The sequence below is a fragment of the Sapajus apella genome, unplaced genomic scaffold, assembly GCF_009761245.1.
Source record: "Sapajus apella isolate SASKATOON/1434 unplaced genomic scaffold, GSC_monkey_1.0 scaffold78, whole genome shotgun sequence".
NCBI classification, from domain to species: Eukaryota; Metazoa; Chordata; class Mammalia; order Primates; family Cebidae; genus Sapajus; species Sapajus apella.
The window spans coordinates 9,243,635-9,260,370 of record NW_022437018.1 but is presented as its reverse complement, the minus strand read 5'-3'; the positions used below and the strand labels follow the sequence as shown (position 1 = coordinate 9,260,370).

General features: G+C 38.6%; 1 protein-coding gene and 1 long non-coding RNA gene across 5 annotated transcripts in view; one reads left to right on the top strand and one right to left on the bottom strand.

Annotated features, from left to right (window-relative positions):
- Positions 1 to 16,736, top strand: part of CTNNA3 (catenin alpha 3) — a 1,791,515-nt gene that overhangs the window by 302,839 nt on the left and 1,471,940 nt on the right. The gene's annotated exons all lie outside the window — the stretch shown is intronic.
- LOC116533038 lies at positions 187 to 13,327 on the bottom strand. Its single transcript, XR_004261051.1, has 3 exons — positions 13,317 to 13,327; positions 10,973 to 10,978; positions 187 to 482 (listed from the first exon to the last, which is right to left on the bottom strand). It is a non-coding gene; the product is annotated as an uncharacterized LOC116533038 (long non-coding RNA).

Below are 16,736 nucleotides of genomic sequence, written 5' to 3'. Positions count from 1 at the left end.
TTCTGTTTATGTGGTAAGCCACATTTATTGATTTGTGTATGTTTAATGAATCTTGCATTTCAGGGACGAAGCCTACTTGATTATGGTAGAAAGCTTTTTGCTGTGCTGCTGGATTGAGTTTTCTAGTATTTTGTTGAGGACTTTTTGCATCAATGTTTATCATGGATATTGGCCTGAAGTTTTCTGTTTGTTATATCTCTGCAAGGTGTTAGTGTCAGGGTGATGTTGGTTTCATAGAATGAGTTATGGGGGAGTCTCTTCTTTTCAATTGTTTACAATAGTTTCAGTAGGAATGGTACCAGCTCTTCTTTGTACCTCTGGTAGAACTCAGCTGTGAATCCATCTGGTTGTGGACTTTTTATTGTTTGATAGGCTATTCATTACTGATTTGATTTCAGAGCTTGTTGTTAATTTGTTCAGGGATTCAATATCTTCCTGGTTCAGTTTTGGGAGGGTGTATGTGTCCAAGTATTTGTCCATTTCTTTTTTCTTTTCTTTTTTTTTTTTTTTTTTGAGACAGAGTTTCACTCTTGTTACCCAGGCTGGAGTGCAATGGCGCGATCTCGGCTCACTGCAACCTCCGCTTCCTGGGTTCAGGGCAATTCTTCTGCCTCAACCTCCTCAGTAGCTGGGATTACAGGCACATGCCACCATGCCCAGCTAATGTTTTGTATTTTTAGTAGAGACGGGGTTTCACCATGTTGACCAGGATGGTCTCAATTTCTTGACCTCGTGATCCACCTGCCTCAGCCTTCCAAAGTGCTGGGATTACAGGCTTGAGCCACTGTCCATTTCTTCTAGTTTTTGAATTTATGTGCATAGAGGTGTTCATAACATTCTCTCATGGTTGTTTTTATTTCTGTGGGGTCAGTGGTAATATTCTCTATGTCATTTCTGATTGTGTTTATTTGAATTTTCTCTCTTTTCTTTTTTATTAGTCTATTTAGCAGTCTATTTTATTAATTTTTTCAGAAAATTAGCTTCTGGATTTTTGATCTTTTGAATGGTTTTTTATGTCTTGATCTCCTTTAGTTCAGCTCTGCTTTTGGTTATTTCTTGTCTTCTGCTAGCTTTGGTATCTGTTTACTCTTGGTTTCCTAGTTCTTTTCGTTGTGATGTTAGGTTGTTAATTTTAGATATTTCTAACATTTTGATGTGAAAATTTATGCTGTAAGTTTCCCTCTTAACACTGCATTAACTGTTTTCTAGAGATTTTGGTATGTTGCATTAAAAAAAAATTTTTTTTTTGATGGAGTCTCACTCTTTCACCAGGCTGGAGTGCAGTGGTGCAATCTGAGCTCACTGCAACCTCTGCCTCCTGGGTTCAAGTGATTCTCCTGCTTCAGCCTCCCAAGTAGCTGGGACTACAGGCATGTGCCAACACACCCAGCTAATTTTTGTATTTTTAGTAGAGACAGGGTTTCACCATATTGGCCAAGATGGCCTCGATCTCCTGACCTTGTTATCCACCTGTCTTGGCCACCCAAAGTGCTGGGATTACAGGCATGAGCCACCGTGCCCAGCTGCAGTTTTATTCTCATTAGTTTCAAGATTTCTGCCTTTATTTTATTATTTACCCAAAAGTTATTTAGGAGCAGGTTATTCAATTTTCATGGTTTGTGTGTGTGTGTGTGTGTGTGTGTGTGTGTGTGTGTGTGTGTGTGTGTGTGTTGTATTAGTTTGTTCTCATGCTGCTATGAAGAAATATCACAGACTGGGTAATTTGTAGAGAAAAGAGGTTTAATTGACTCACACTTCCACATGGCTACGGAGGCCTCAGAAAACTTACCATGACAGAAGGGAAAGCAGGCATGTTCTTTTTCACAAGGTGGCAGGAGAGAGACGTACCAGCAGGGGAAATGCCAGATGCTTATAAGACCATCGGATCTCCTGAGAACTCACTCACTATCATGAGAACAGCATGGAGGATACTGTCCCCATGATCCAATCACCTCCCACTAGGTTCCTCCCATGATAGGCGGGGATTATGGGAACTACAATTCAAGATGATATTTGGGTGGGGGCACAGCCAAACCATATTGTGTGGGTTTGAATTAACTTCTTAATCTTGATTTCTAATTTGAGAAATCAAGGTCTGAGAAATTGTTCACTATGATTTCAATTCTTTTACATTTGCTAAGGAGTTTTTACCTCTGATTTTGTGACCCATTTTAGAGTAAGTGCTGTGTGGTAATGAGGAGAAGAATGTATATTTCATTGTTTTGGGGTTTAGAGTTCTGCAGATGTCTGTCAGTTCCACTTGATCCACAGTTTAGTTCAGGACCTGAATATTTTTGTTAATTTTCTGTCTTGATGATCTCGATATTAGACAATATTGTCAGTGGGGTGTTAAAGTCTCCCACTATTATTCTGTGGGAGTCTAAGTCTCTTTGAAGGTCTCTAAGAACTTGTTTTATGAATCTGGGTACTCCAATTTGGGTGCATATATAAAAAGCTAACTATATTTAGGATAGTTAGCTTTTCTTGTTGAATTGAACCTTTTACCATTGTTTAATATCCTTCTTTGTCTTTTTTGATTTAAAGTCTTTTTTTTTTTTCAGATACTAGGATTGCAATCCCTGCTTTTTTCTGTTTTTGATTTGCTTGTTAATTTTCCTTCACCCTTTTATTTTTACCCTATATGTGTTTTTGCATATGAGATGGGCCTCTTGAAGACAGCATATCAATGGGTCTTGGTCCTTTATCCAGCTTTTTTACTTTGTGTCTTTTAATTGGGGCATTTAAGGTTAGTGCTGTTATGTGTGGATTGGATCCTGTGATCATGATGCTAGCTAGCTATTTTGCAGACTTGTTTACGTAGTTGCTTTATAATATCACTGATCTGTATATGTTAGTGGCAATGGTTTTTCCTTTTTATAATTAGTGCTTCCTTCAGGAACTTTTGTAAAGTAGGTCTGGTGGTAACAAATTCTCTCGGGATTTGCTTTTCTGAAAAGGATTTTATTTTTTCTCTTATGAAGCTTCATCTGGCTGGATATGTAATCTTGCACTGGAATTTCTTTTTCTTAAAAATGTTGACTATTGGCCCCCAATCTCTTCTGACTTGTATGGTTTCTGCTGAGAGGTCCACTGTTAGTCTGATGGGCTTCCCTTTGTAGATGACCTGCCCTTTCTTTCCAGTGACCTTTAACATTTTTTATTTTATTTCGCCCTTGGAGGGTCTGATGATTACATGTGTTGGGGATGATCTTGTGGAGTATGTTACTGGAGTTCTCTACATTTCCTAAATTTGAATGTTGGCCTCTGTAGGTAGCTTGGGGAAGTTCTCCTGGATGATATCCTGAATTATGTTTTCCAAAATGGTTCCATTCTTTTCATCTCTTTCAGGTATCCCAATCAGTCATAGATTCAGTCTCTTTATATAATCCTATATTTCTTTGAGGTTTTGTTTATTCATTTTGTTTCTTTTTCCTCTATTTTTGTCTGCCTCTGTTATTTCACAATGACAGTCTTCAAGCTCTGAGATTCTTTCCTCTGCTTGGTCTATTGTACTATTAAAACTTGTAATTGCATTGTGGAGTTCTTGTAATATGTTTTTCAGCTCTATCCAGTTGATTATATTCTTCTCTATACAGGTATTTTGGCTTTCAGCTCCTGCATTGTTTTATCATGATTCTTAGCTTCCTTACATTGGGTTGTAATGTGCTCCTTTGGCTCAGTGGAGTTCATTTTTTAAATCCACATTCGGAAGCCTATTTCTGTCATTTCAGCCATCTTGGTCTCAGCCCAGTTCTGAATCCTTGCTAGAGAGGTGTCGTGGTCATTTAGAGGAAAGGGAGCACACTGAATTTTTGAGTTTTCAGTGTTTTTGTGCTGGTTATTTCTCATCTTTGTTGGCTTATCTACTTTTGATCTTTGAGGTTGTTGACCTTTGAATGAGTTTTTGTTGTTGTTCTTGTTGGTGTTTTGCTTGGTTTTTCTTTGAATAGTGTGGCCACTTTTCTGTAGGGCTGCTATGGTTTGCTGGGCAGCTGTTTCAGACCCTCGTCACCTCAGTTTTTTTCAGTACTTAGAGATATTACCAGTGAAGGCGGTGAAACAGCAAAGATGGCAGCCTTCCCCTTCCTCTGGGAGCTCTGTCTCAGAGAAGCACTGATCTGTTGCTGGCCTGAATGCTCCTGTAGGATGTGGCTGGACACCCTGTTTGGGAGGTCTCACCCAGTCAGTAGGAATGAGATCAGAGACCTCCTTAAAGAAGTAGTCCTCTTGCATTTTTGTAGAGCAGCTGTGCTGTGTTTGGGTTCCCTTCACCCCCACATAGGGCCTTTCCAAGGCCCACAGGCTAGACTGCCTGAAATGCCCAAACAGCAAAGGTGGCAGCCCGCCCTGTTCCCTGGATTCAGAACCGGGCTGAGACCAAGATGGCTGAAATGACAGAAATAGGCTTCCGAATGTGGATTTAAAAAATGAACTCCACTGAGCCAAAGGAGCACATTACAACCCAATGTAAGGAAGCTAAGAATCATGATAAAACAATGCAGGAGCTGAAAGCCAAAATACCTGTATAGAGAATTTCCAGGAGAAATTAGAACTCTCTCAGGCATAGAACATGGGTGGGGGTGGTTGAAGGCCCTGTTTGGGAGGACCTGTCCAGCAAGGAGGATTGCATTGGGGTCCCATTTAAAGAAGCAGTCTGGCCACCCATTGACAAAACAGCCATGCTTTGCTGGGGATCCACCTCTACTTCTCTTGGCTTGGACTCTCCAAAGCCTGCAGGGTGGAATGACCAAGTTACCCAAACAACAGCAAAGTTGGCAGCCCACTCCACCCCACCCCACTGGTCACTCCATCCCAGAGAGAGATCAGAGCTCTTTCCTAGAATATGGGTAGGGTTGGCTGTAGGCCCCCACTGGGAATTCCTGCCCAGTGATGAGGAATGGATTGGGGTCCAACTTAAAGAAGCAGTCTGGCCACATTTTCATGAAGCATCTGTGCTGTGCTGGGGGTCCCTTTCTTGTCCAGATTCTGTGGACTCACCAAATCACACAGACTTGAATGGCTGAGTTTTCCAAATAACAAAGGTGGCACCCCATCCCTTGACTCCATTCCCTCTCAGGAAGGCACTACCCTGTTGGTGGTGGCTGGCTGGAGTTCCAAGCAAGTGGGTTGGATCTTGCGAGGTGCCTTGGAAGTAAGGCCTATAGATGGATGCTGTTCAGCTCCCCTTGATTCGGCCCCCTTCCTAGGGGTATATGTGGACCTCTCACCTTGACTGCATTGCAGTCACCTTTCCTGGGAATCCTGTGGCAGTGGTATATAAATCTCCTGGGTCTCTGTGGTTGCTTGAGTGGCTACCCTGCTGAGACTCCACACAGCTCTGTGTGTCAGACCCAAGGCCCTGGTGGAGTGGGTTTATGAGGGCATCTCCTGACCTGAAGGTTGCAAGACCCACGGGAGAAACATGATTTCCCAGGGTGGCACATTCACTCACCACTTCCCTTGGCTGGGGGTGGGGGGTTCCCTTGGCTTTGCAGCACTTCCAGGTGGGCTGTCACCCTGCCCTGCTTTTCTCTGTTTTCTGTGGGTTACATTGTTTCCCTGATCAGTCCCAGTGCGAATAGCTGGACATTTCAGTTGAAGGTGCTGTATTTACTCACCGATTTTCTTCTTTTTTGTGAGTGCCATGCACCATAGCTACTTCTAATTGGATGTCTTGGCCCACTCTCTGCTGTTTATCTTTCTTAATTCTCTTTTCTGTATTTTTGTCTTACTGTGTTAATTGAAAGAATTGATTTTTGAGCTCTGAGATTCTTTCCTCATCTTGGTCTGTTCTACTGTTAATACTTCCAATTATATTGTGAAATTTTTGTAGTGAGTTTTTCAGCTCAAGAAATTTAGTTTTTGTCTCTCTTTAAGTGAGAATTTTATCTTTCAGCCCTTGAATTGTTTTACTGGATTGCTTGGCATCTTTGGATTGAGTTTCAGCATTCTCCTTGATCTCAATTAGCTTCTTTGCCAGTCGTATTTTGAATTCTATGTCTGTCATTTCAGATAATTCAGACTGGTTAAGAAACATTTCTGGGGAACCAGTAGGCTCATTTGGAGGTAAGCGAGCAGCCTGGTTTTTTATTGCCAGAATTCTTATGCTGATTCTTTCTCATCTGGGAGAGATGGTATTCTTTTAATTGAGGTGTAAGTTGAGTGTATTTCATTGGCTTTGTTTCTGAAAGTTTTTAGAGGACTAAGCTCTGTACATGGTCTTTGTTGTAGAATTCTTGCTCTTGGTTTTTGCAAGGGGAGGATTAATAAAGTGATTTTTGGTGTTGTAGTTTAGGCTACAATCTAGAAGATGGCACTTGAGAGCAACAGACAGTAGACAGGCTCCTACTCAGCCTTGTGGTTCCTTTGTGTATGTTAACATTTGCAGTTGTGTTCTGCAGTATGAGGGGGAGACAGGTGACCTCCTCATCAGGTCTGCTTGTGGACCTTGTGGGAGCCACATCCAATCACTGGCACTGTCCCTGCAATTTTATTGTTGTTGTTAGGTCTTTGGAGTCATAGGGCTTCCTTAGGGAGAAGTCTGGTATGGAAATAGCCCACACCCTTACTTGACCAATCCCCTTCCCCTGATAACATTCCAGTTTGGAAATAAGCCTTAGCATTCAGGCACCCCACATTGAGTTCATAACTTCCTTACTCTTCAGTGTCTGGGATTGCATCTTTTCTCCATCCACCTTTGGCAGTTTCTCTCTGAAGATTTGTTCAAATTATGTTGGTGTATTTGAAATTGTGGTCTGTTTCTGTGGGAGTGGCAATTTCTGGCTGTATCTAGTCCCAATCTATGTTTTAAAAGTATGGTAAGTTTTCAGTTTTCAGTACATGCTGAAACTGGGTGATTTTTAAAGAGCAGAAATTTACTTCTCATAGTTCTGGAGTCTCAGGAGTTCAAGATCAAGGCACTGACAGGTGTGATCTTGTGAGGACTGCTTTTGCTTCCAAGATGGTGCTTTGTTGCTGTCCTCATGTGGTGGGAGATGGAAGGGGAAAAGGGACACTTTTATGATGTTATTATTTTAATAGTCATATTTTTATTGTTTTATTTTAATTCAGTATTTTTTGTTTTGTTTTTGTATTTGCCTAGGAATAGTCTACATGAAAATTTTTTATCTGAAGTATACACAACACTTAGTCTAGGATCATATTATTAGAGAAGCACTCACATTTGAGGATGACAACAAAGACTTTTAATTGATAGAGATTCTTAATTTAGTTGTAAATTTCTCTGTAATTTAATTCTAAAATTCTTTTCTAAATGGTTTTAAATTTAGCCTATATGGTTTAGTGTATTGGAAGAAAAGCCTAATAAAATTACATCTTTATAGTATCCTGTAAGACATTATATTACATATTATTAATGCCACTTTTGAAGTGTAATTAGGATCTAATATCTGCCAATAGCAATTGCATGCATTCACCAAAATTTACTTGTTTGTGTATATAATTTGAGGGTTATTTTCAAAAATTATGTGGTTTGCAATGGATTATTTATTAGCACTTAAAAGTTTTCCATATGAAAAATAAGCCTTTGATAACCAAACAAGGGGGTGTGACCTCAATATCATATTTTTCCTAAAGCATTTATTCCAGAGTAAATATCAGGATACCCATTTGTAAGGAGACAAGGTGTATCTGAAACTATTTTCCTGTTAATTGCTCATTTTTATTGTTTTCATAATCCACATAAGATGCAAAATAACTATTTGTAAGCTTATTTCTTATTTCATAACAAATTTATTTGTAAAATTTGTTTAAGAGTAAATCTATTCAAAATATTGGAGAATCATTTGTTATACTTTGTCATGTTTACAGGTGATGCAATAGATTGTTAGATGTGGGAACAAAATAGTTACAAATGACAAGCACTCACAACAGAATAAAATTTTTATTGGCATCCTGAAGGTTTTAGTAAATGTATTCAAGATTTTCTGTGATTTAAAAGATTGTTAATTAAACTATAACTATAGAAATTATTCTACTTTTTCTAACTCTGTAGTAGATGCAGAATTCATGCAAGTGTACTTGATCCATGGTACCAAAGTATTTTGTGAGATACAAAAATTTAAAACAGTCTTGGTTACTATAATGCTTATATTTATTTGAGATTAATGACAATTATCAGAAACATAAGACAAGCTTAGATAAATACCCTAATTGAGGAAAAGATCTCCAACAGTTGACAGGATCAGGGAAGTCTGAACAAAGGACGTAGGATATGAGTTGGGTGGTAAAGATCATGTATTATTTTAACAAGAAGCAATGGAGTGAAAAAGCATAAAATGTCCAGTATATTTGGATTATGTGATAGAAAATGGTGTTGAAAGAGTTAGGATGGGGCAGAGCACGGAGTGCTTTCAATGCCTTAGCCAAAAACTGTAAATTTTATTTGATTTCTAATGAAATGATTTACAATTCTGATCAGAGTCTAGGGGATTTGATGTGACAATTGTATATTGATGCATTTAATGAAAACATGCTGATAAAATGCTATAAAATTAATAATGATGGTTTTAAAATTTGAGCAAACGTAGTACTTGTCTGTCACTCTAAGAAATTCACTTATAGTTGACTCTTGAACAACAAGGGTTTGAACTGTGCAGGTCCACGTAGATTTTTTAAAATAAAAATTACGTGGAGTGTGCCTGTCTCTCTCTCTTGCCTCCCTTTCCACCTCCTCCATCTCTTCTGCCTCTGCCCCCACTGAGACAGCAAGACCCACCCTTTCTTTTCCTCCTCCTTCTCCTCAGCCTACTTAATTTGAAGACAACAAGGATGAAGGCCTTCATGATGATTCACTTCCACTTAATGAATAGCATATTAGTTCTGTTCTTATGCCACTAATAAAGACATATCTGAGACTGGGAAATTTATAACGGAAAGAAGCTTAATTGACTCATAGTTCAGCATGGCTGGAAGGTCTCAGGAAACTTACAATCATGGCAGAAGGGGAGGCAAACACATCTTTCTTCATGTGGTGGCAGGAAAGAAGAGTGCCAAGCAAAAGGGAGAAAATTCCCTTATAAAACCATCAGATCTCATTAGAACTCACTCACTATCATGAGAACAGTGTGGGGGTAACCACCCCATGATTCAATTACCTTCCAGCAGATCTCTCCCATGACATGTGGGGATTATGGGAACTAAAATTCAAGATGACATTTGGGTAGGGGCACAGCCAAACCATGTAATTTCACCTCTGGCTCTTCCCCAATCTCATGTCATCACATTTGAAAACACAGTAATTCCTTCCTAACTCAAAGTCTTAACTCATTCCAGCATTAACCCAAAAGTACAAGTCTAAAGTCTCATCTGAGACAAGGTAAGTTTCTTCCACCTATGAGCCTATAAAATTAAAAGCAAATTAGTTACTTCCTAAATACAATGGGGATATAGGCATTAGGTAAATATACCCATTCCAACTGGGAGAAATTGGTCAAAACAAAGGGGCTATAGGCCCTATGCAAGTCCAAAATCCAATAGGGCAGTGGTTAAACCTTAAAGTTCCAAAATGATCTTTGACTGCATGTCTCACTTCTAGGGCACACTGACACAAGAGATGGGCTCTTACGGCCTTGGGCAGCTCTGGCCTTGTGGATTTGCAAGGTACAGCTCCCCTCCTGGCTACTTTGTGGGCTAGCATTGAGTGTCTGCTGCTTTTCCAGCTGCAAGCTGTTGGCAGACCTATCATTCTGGGGTCTGGAGGACAGTGGCCCTCTTCTCACAGTTCCACTCAACAATGCCCCCGTGGAGACTGTGTGTGGGGGCTCCCACCCCACATTTATCTTCCGCACTTCCTAGTAGAGGTTCTCATGAGGCCTCTGACCCTGCAACAAACTTCTGCCTAGACATCCAAGCATTTCTATACATTCTCTGAAATCAAGGCAGAGGTTTCTAAACCTCAGTTTTTGACATCTGTGCACCCTCAGGCTCAACAGCATGTGGAAGCTGCCAAGGCTTGGGGTTTGCACCTCTGAAGCTATGGCCTAAGATGTATCTTGGCCTCTTTTAGCCATGGCTGGAGCAGCTGGGATACAGGGCACCAAGTCCCTAGTCTACACACAGCAGGGGTGGCCCTGGGCTCAGCCTATGAAATATATATTTTTTTCTCTTAGGCCTGTAGGCCTGTAGTGGGAGGGGCTGCTTTGAAGTTCTCTGACATGCCCTGGAGACATTTTTCCCACTGTCTTGCTGATTACATTTGGTCTGTTACTTATGCAAATTTCTGCAGCAGTCTTGAATTTCTACGCAGAAAATGGGCTTTTCTTTTCTACTGTATCATCAGGCTGCAAATTTTCCAAATTTTTATGCTCCGCTTCCTCTTGAATAATTTGTCACTTAGCAATTTCTTCTGCCAGATACCCTAAATCATCTCTCTCAAGTTCAAAGTTCCACAGGTCTATACGGCAGGGGCAAAATGCTGCTAGTTTCTTTGCTAAAGAATAACAAGGCTTGACCCGGTGTGGTGGCTCAGGCCTGTAATTCCTGTACTTTGGGAGGCTGAGGTGGGTGGATTACCTGAGGTCGGGAGCTCAAGACCTGCCTGACCAACATGGAGAAACCTCGTCTATACTAAAAATACAAAATTAGCTGGGTGTGATGATGCATGCCTGTAATCCCAGCTATTTGGGAAGCTGAGGGAGGAGAATCACTTTAACTTGGGCTGTGGAGGTTGTGGTCAGCTGAGATTGCACCATTGCATTTCAGCTTGGGCAACAATAGTGAAATTCCATCTCAAAAAACAAAAACAAAAACAAAAAAAAAACAAGAATCACCTTTGTTCCAGTTTCCACAAAGTTTCTCATCTTCATCTGAGGTCACCTCAGCCTGTACTTTATTGTCCCTATCACTATCAGCATTTTGGTCAAAGTCATTCAACAAATCTCTAGGAAGTTCTAAACTTTCCTTACACCTTCCTGAGCCCTCCAAGTCTCTAGGAAGTTCCAAACTTTCCTACACTTCCCTGTTTTCTTTTGAACCCTCTAAACTATTCCAACCTCTGCTTGTTACCAAGTTCCAAAGTTGCTTCCACGTTTTTGGTTATCTTTACAGCAGCACCCCATTCTCTGATGTACCAATATACTCCTCATGCTGGTAATAAGTTTATACCTGAGACTGGATAATTTATAAAAGAAAGAGGTTTAATTGACTCACAGTTCAGCATGTCTGGGGTGGTCTCAGGAAACTTATAACATGGCAAAGGGGAAGCAAACATGCCTTTCTTCACATGGCGGCAGGGAGAAGTACCAATCAAATAAGTGGGGAAAGCCCGTTATAAAACTATCAGCTCTTGTGAAAACTCGCGATCACAGGAACAGCAGCATGGGGGTAACAGTTCCCGTGATTCAATTACCTCCCACCATGTCCCTCCCACAACACGTGGGGATTGTGGGAACTGTAATTCAAGATGAGATTTGGGTGGGGACAGAGCCAAACCATATCAAATAGTAAATGTATTTTCTCTTTCTTATGATTGTCTTAACAACATTTTCTTTTCTTTAGCTTGCTTTATAACATACAAAATGTTTGGTAATCAATTGTTTATATTATTGATAAGGTGTTTAATCAACAGTAGACTTTTTTGTTGAGTTTTGGGGAAGTCAAAGTTATATGCTGTTGAAAATCTGTGTGGGGTTTGACACCCCTAACTCCCATGCTGTTCAATGGTAATCTGTACATTGATTTTGTCATTTATAATAAAACATGATAAAATTATATAGCTGGAATGATAATTTTATCAATGAGTTAATAATTTTAATGATACCATATTGATAATGATAATATCTATTAAATTTAGTCAAATGTCAGAGGCGTCTTATTTAATATTTTATTTGAATGTTCTTTTTTATAGTGTCATCATCAAATAAATTATAAGTTTAAAGTGTAATCCTGGATTCATACTGAGTTTTAATTTTGTGTCTCTCTAGTATATATTCTGTTTCTTTTCTGCATAATTGATGTTTACAAGTTGATGTTGCTATTTGTCTTCAGATAGTTTTGTGATTATTTCTTTTTGGTTACAGTAATCATCTAAAGAAATTTTTATGTCATTTAAAATTTTCAGTGGTCTTTCTTTAAAAATATACTATACTTTTATTTTACAAACATACATTTAAAGTGATATTTTTAAATGTTAGCTTAATATTTACTGTTAATAATACTAAAAATATACATATCTAGGCAGCCGAATATATTGGAAAGAGCTCTGAAATGGAAAGCAAGACTTGTGGCTTTGCCATTAAACTACTTTTTGCTTTGAGGTCAAGCTGGAAGCCTCTTCTTACTTGTTTGTAAAATAGGGAAATAATTCTATCCACATAGGTTATTGGAGGATTAAATTGGATAGTGGGATTAATGTAAATGTTAAAAAATCATAACTATTGTTGTTATGTAATGTCATCATTTAGAATCTATGTTGTTATAATCTGAAAGTGTTTCCTGCTATTCACATTCTGAAATTTGTTCCATTATAGTTCTGCCTAATTCTGTTTGCACTTTTCCAGTATAGATACTGCTATGATGCGCTAATCTAAGTTTAAAGGAAAGTGCTGGATCTAAATTTTCTTCCACTTCCTTGCCTGCTGCTGTCAGCACCATAGTGTTGAGGTTTTATATTAACACTGTGAAGGCAATTTATGAGAATAATTAGTTTTGTGTTGCTTATATTAGAGCTGGTTATCTTAATTCTTTCTTGGTGGGAAGTGTGTTCCCTGCCATCATTTGGCTCCTGGTCCACAGCTTTAAATTATGTGAAGGAGAAAATCTTTATAAATGGCTCCTTCCTGTGGTGTCCCTTACATTTCCTCTCCTAATAGAAAGTCCCTTAGTTTTTTCTCATCAGTTTCTCCTTGTGTTGCAGTCTAAAGTGATGTCCCATCTGCTGGTCATGCTGGAAAGCAATTCTTTTAAGCATCATTAGCTTATGGTTAAAAATTAGATTTGTTTTTTCTGAGAGTAAATTTTAATTGGTTATGTTTTTTATGGAAACAAGTTGATTAGATGTGTAGAGAAACTGCTATAATTTTTTCATGTTTAAGGGAAAGCCAATAAAATATATTTGAGGAGGAAGTGTACATAAGAATCATTTAAGATAAATTTGGTGGGGGAAAATCTGCAAGTGTGAAAACCAGGATTTAAATGTTTATTTTTTTATTGCATTTTAGGTTTGGGGGTACATGTGAAGAACATGCAAGGTTGTTGCATAGGTACACACATGGCAGCGTGATTAAATGTTTCTTTTTCTTGATGGTGGTTACCTGATATGGTATATCATGTTTTTGACATGTTTGGGCATATAAGACAAATTTTATAGAATTTTTGATCTATATCCTTATGATAGCTTTTCAGTTTATCATTCTTTGCCTATGATGTGCCTACTGAGCATGAAAGTCACTTTCAGCTATGCAGTAATAAAAAAAATGCCACAAATACATTGGCCCAGGGGAGAGGCTTTCTGTAAAAAAAACTTGAATAACTACAGTTGCTGTAAACAATTTTTTATGGATACTTGATGCTCCCTCCCTGTAGTTTTGTTTGAATTAGTCATCATATTTGTATGTCAGAATTTACTACTGCCAGGAATTACTAATGTCCTGGAAGTCAGAATTGTCATTCGAATACAGGTATTATAATGCAATATCTGGCTGGGTCATACTGGATCAGAATGACCTTAGCCAAGTATTATGCAGGAATGTTTTAAGATTTTGGAAAATTACTCTTTCTTTGTAAAAAGGTAACTCTGTGGCAGGTACTGTGTAGTGCTAAGATTCTTAAGAGGTATTTCAAAGCAAGCATGCCTCTTACAGCTGTCTGGGCTTTCATTTTATGAAAGATTTTCTGCATTTTACAATACTGATGTCAGCTGCTGTTTTACAGCACTGCCCCACTTCCCATGCTGATTTAACTCATGGGCTTCTTATTACAGATCAGAACTTTAGATGATTTAAAGAAGGGTAGGAAGGTAGGATGGTGGTTTTGGAATGAGGGCTGAACAAATATTTAACTTTTGTGAGAACTGTATATGCCTTTGATCCGACTTGACTTAACCAAAAAGGAACTTGTGATTTGCTTTGTTATTAACATTATGCGGAACTCATGTAATGTACATGTCCAGGTTTCTTAAGGTAATTAATATCTGTCTTGTAATCATTAAGTGAAAGACACTATTTCCTACCTTTATCATTCTCAGCATTTCAGTCATAAGTAAATGAAACCCCTCATTTTTCATTTCATGGTACAATTCTCAAAATATATACCAAGGCAATTGGGATTAAAGTATAAGATTTTTTTCTATCATTTTCCTTTAAGATGATCTTCCTCAGTACTCTGTTTCCCTTTTGTTCACTTCCCCCTGGGATCTTTTGTCACAGTCTTTTTTTCTTCTGTTGTTTAATGAAGGCTTTTGACTCAGTTCAAACAAGTGTTGAAGTAAGATCTTAAGTAAAGAACATGAGAAAGGCCCATTTTACCGTCTGAAGAGAGGGTAGGAAGGGTGGTATGCGGTATGTTAGAGAGGCAAAAAGAGATGGACTTTGGAGGGAGTGAGGAGCCTGAGACCTGTGAGTCATGTAAGGGCTGTATAAGGAAAGATGTCTGCTCAGGAGAATTCTAAGTAGTTGAAAACAGGACTGAACGTAAATAAATGAGATGAAATTCAGTGCATAATTATAAAAAGTAAGAACTCCTTATGCTTTCGTCAGACTGTCCAAATAAGTTATTGCCAATTTTTAGAAGCATATTCCCTATGGTGCATGGCAATGTAAAGAATTCAGAATCTCGGCTAACCCTATACACAATTTATAAGTAAATTTTATTTGGAAGTTAGAATATTGCTATATACTTATAGTTTCTGAGTGCCTTTTTATGCATTTCATCTTTAGATGCCCAAAACAATGTAGAGACATAAGCAGATTAGGTGATGGTATTTCCATTTTGTATATTATTTAAGCAGTCCCCTTATTGCACTGCGTGCACCCAGGAGGTCACATTGATATAAAGCTCCCATGCACATCATCTTTAAATGCCCAAAACAATGTAGAGACATAAGCAGATAAGGTGATGGCATTTCCAGTTTGTATATTATTTAAATGTCCCCTTACTGCACTGCATGCACCCAGGAGGTCACATTGATATTAAAGCTCCTATGCACAGGCTAGTAGCTTCCACTTGCATGACTGTGAAACTTCTGCTGTTCTCCAACACTCCTCAGGTGTTTTTGAGACCCTTTGGGGTATATCCCCACCAGGCATTGTGGGACCACACTGGCTGCCAAGCCCTCTGTTGGAATGTAGTTCTTGGACACAATCCATCTTGCTCTGGTGGCGCTGTTACTTCTAGCTCAGAATGCTCAAGTTTCACGTGCAGCCTTGGTTTAGGAGAATGAGATGGGGAAGAGAAAAAAAAAAGGGTGAAGAGTTGGATAATTCTCCTATATATGCTTCCTTCTGCCTTTAAACTAGTGTTTTTTAACTGTACACATATAGATATTTTTACAATCAAAGGTAAGAATGCTGCAAACTTTATTCTATTAGAGTTTGTGAAGAAGGCTGGAAATCATTACTTTGACGAATGTATGATCACTGAAAGATTTTGGGTATCAACAGAGATTAGGGGCCCCTCAAAAATTATATTTGGTAGAAGTGTTCTTTTTGGTTCAAGTTTCCTTATTATGTTTTTTCTAGGTTCTGAAAGAAAACTTTTGAGGTTTGAAAAAATTAAAAAGTCCCATTCTTGCATAAGCGAATTCTGCACAGAAGAAGTCCCTTTTCATCCATCGTGATACAGTGTGCAGATGGCTGGAACCATAGGAGGCCCTGGGATGCCATTATTCTATACAGAGGTCATTAGAATATAAGCTGCATAAAGCAAACCATCTCATGGCCCTGTTTTGGCTAGCATTCGCATTGAAAGAAGCCACAGAGTAGCATCTAAAATAATTGAAAAGAAATTAAAATCTTTACCACGTTTTCTTATCAAATCGGCAAAGGGGAATAATTGCATAATAGTAAAGCTTTGTTAAATATTTTTTCCTCATTCTCTCATTTTTATAATCTCCTATATGCAGCAGCTGCCTAATTTCTCCCTCCCATTCCATGCTCAATTTCTAAGCTCCCAGAAAGTTTTTTCTCTAGCCTGGGTTATACGGGCCTCCTATATTTCCCCCCTTTCTTCACTGGCTCAGAGTTTTATTAAATAGTTCCGCCTAGCCGTAGGGACCTGTTTCAGTTTTCTGCTCTTCAGGTACTTTGAGCCTGCACAATGGAGGAAGACCTGGGAATTCATCAAACAAACAAGAATCTGTTATTTTAGTGGGTGGGGTGTGTGTAAGCAGTGGGAATCTAGAAGAATGCAAACATATAACTCAGTATCTTTCCTTTTATTCCTGGAACAATAAAAACTATGTCTTTGAAGATAATGCATATATTTAGCGGATGAAGCATGAAAATAGTTGTTTATTAGGTCGCATATATTTTTAAAGGAGGTTTTGGAGAAATTAAAACATCTCAATTCCAAAGGTATCATATATCCCTTAAGCAATGAGAAAAATCCCTTTGGAACTGTAAATGCTATAAGTGATGAGTTTTCTTATTTCAGGTAGGTTGTTAGAAAGAAAAGAGCAAATATTTGGCCTCCACAGTGATGTATGGTGAGCTTACTTTGTCTTTACTTTTATTATTTTTTTAAACCAACTTTAAATTTATGCTAATTTGTATTTTATAAAT